The following is a 2895-nucleotide window of genomic DNA, read 5'->3' on the forward strand; positions in this document are numbered from 1 at the left end:
GTTCCAGGATACCACCAGTAACATCTACATACAATTTCACTTTTTATTCAAGTAATCTGTCCAGCTTTTAGTGGAACTATCTTAAGCTGTTCATATGTAAAGTGATGAGCAAATGCAAGATCAAGACCAAGACCCGAGGGGTCTTGGGCTTGCATATCCAGTCTTGGTCTTGGTTTTGCACTGGAATCTTTGGTCTTGGTCTTGGTCTTGGTGTTGGTGTTGCACACCCAGTCTTGGTCTTGGTCTTGGTCTTGGTCTTACTGCAAGAGTCTTGCAAGTCTTGCTTTTAAGAAATCTTATGCTTTTCCTACGTAAATTTTACTCCGGATAAATTCTACAATGCGCCGATAAAAACGGAAATACAATGTATGTTTCTAAATGAAACATAGTTTACCTTCGTGTAAGTATGATAATAGTATACAACATAGGTGATAACCTTTATTTTTTTCAATGGGTCCCCTCGCTTCACTACTTATAAAATAAATTACAACGTTTCGTAATCTTTTTATACTTTTTAACATATTCATACTCTACTGGTTCCCAAATTGGGGAGACGCATGAAAGAAAATGAAGACGGCACAGATTACTGAAATACCATAAATTGCTAAATTAGTTTTACACTCTAAAGGCGTCAGATATTTTTTTTTTTATTTTCAACTAAGATTAGGTAATCTTTGTATTGAACAAACTTCCAATTAAATATTGAGATTATATTTTACTGATTTCAATATATACTCTATGGAACAGAAACATGGACATTACGCAAAAGAGATGAAAAAAATACTGGAGGTTTTCGATAAAGGGAGAGAATTAGCTGGGTTGAACGGAAAATGAATGAGAAGGTGTTAGAAATAGTAGCAGTAGGGGAGAAAGAAGAATTTTAGATGTAATTAAGAGGAGGAAAAGAAACTGGCTGGGACATTGGTTGAGGAGAAACTTTATTATGAGAAACATGCCAGAGAATATGATGGAAGGAAAGAGGGGGGGGGCGGCAAAGAAGACTGTAGTTGAAGGAAGATATTAAAACAAAATTGCTACGTCAAGACGAAGAGACTTCCTGAGGACCACCGTATATCGAAGCTTCTGAGTTGCAACAAGTGACCTGCCAATAATGGCAGAATAGATATGATGATGATATGTTAGCAATATTGTCCAAAAAAGAGAAAAAAAATTACAATAATAACGATTATAATCAAACCTCTTAATATTTTAGTATAACTTGAGTAAAAACTGAAAACAACTCATCTGTCCGTATATTTTGTGCAAACTCAACTTATACAAATACTTTTGACCTATATTAAAAATACAAAAATACAGCATCAAAATCCAAGTTATTTGAAATAACTGTACAAAATCACTCACTTGCATAATGAACTGAATTATTTACTTATTTATTGTTTATTTGGTACATGAATTATTTATTGTTGTATAATGTTATATCGCTCAATCCTCGTGTGCCATGTCATGTACCTGAGGAGGCTAAAAATTATATTGATAAACAATTATTCAACGTATAAGCACCCGCCCATGAAATCAAATTTGCGGTCACGTACACAAGTTTTTATCAATGTCATGAAAATGTTATTGCGATATTAATTTTTTGAGTACACATTAAAAATTTCTAACGGATGCTTGATCCTTGGAGCCAAGGCAATAGCCATGTTGTCGGCACCTATGGTGTACGGAATTACCGATGTTCAATACTACATTTCTCTTTAGTTTTAGAAGAAGAACATCACTAATATGTTTCGAAATGATGTAATATCTAGTTTTACGTGCTACGATTATACACCGAGGCTAAGAGGGATGGTAATGATGAGAAATGAATAAAATGGTGGAATGAAGAAAGGAGGAGGAAACGGGAAAACCCCGAGAAAACCTACGCACATCTCTATCCATCGAAAAAGATTGCATGGTGCAAGCTGGGAACGAACCAGGGACCCAACACCAAAGGTGAACGCTAGTACTTGTGCAAGACTCTTGAGCTGGTACTTGTGCTGAGCTGATACTGAGCTGGTACTTGTACTGGCTCTGCCACTGAGCTGGTACAGTCCGCGGCATAAAATTTGTTACAAAAATTCTAAGTCCAAATGAATAACAAACTCTTGCCCAGTTTTCTTATGCATTTCCGCAATACATGTATCAATCGATTAGTTGCTTCTACTATTTATTCCAACTCCTCCCCGTCCTCCACCTCTCCTTGTCTAAAGCAGTGTGTGTGACGTAGTACACTCTTTCCATTCAGCTGAAAAAGAAACAGGAATCAAGTTTACAACGTTATAGCTTTAAAACAGTCTTTTCCATTCGTTTGTTCTGAAATATTTTTAAGAGCCTAAATTAAAGGAAAGTCACACAATCTTCCCAGAGCTTCATAAATATCTTTAGTTTCATTCTTTTCTTTCTTTAAAGAGTGCAAGCTAGTAAGATGCTCCCTAAGAAATCTATGGAAAATGCCAAGAGCTCTAAAATATCTACGAACAGAAACGAGTTTTATTCAATGATTCATTGAATTTCTTTTCAGTAAGTGCAAGCAAATGTTTCAGGGGCGTCATTTGGGCAGGACAGTAGGGTGTAATTCCCCCTCTCTTGAGCTTCATAAATACGTATTTTTTGATCAAATGTATAGTAATACACTAATAAAAAGTGAGCCGGAGAATCTCTTCCTTCCCCCCTTCCCGAATAAAGTCTAAAAACACTGGTTTTAACAACAAACCTATAGAGCTACGATAGCACATTGCTAAAGAGCTAACATTTGGTTTCAAGAGTCGAAGGTTTGATCTCAAGCCACATGACTTCCTGGGTGACATTGAGAGAGAGAGAGAGAGGGATTCAAGTATGGAGACAGAGAGGGATTATTTGTATACACAGATTTAGAATTGGGAAAAAAAAATGATC

The sequence above is a fragment of the Thermobia domestica genome, chromosome 14, assembly GCF_964235325.1.
Source record: "Thermobia domestica chromosome 14, izTheDome1.hap1.1, whole genome shotgun sequence".
NCBI classification, from domain to species: Eukaryota; Metazoa; Arthropoda; class Insecta; order Zygentoma; family Lepismatidae; genus Thermobia; species Thermobia domestica.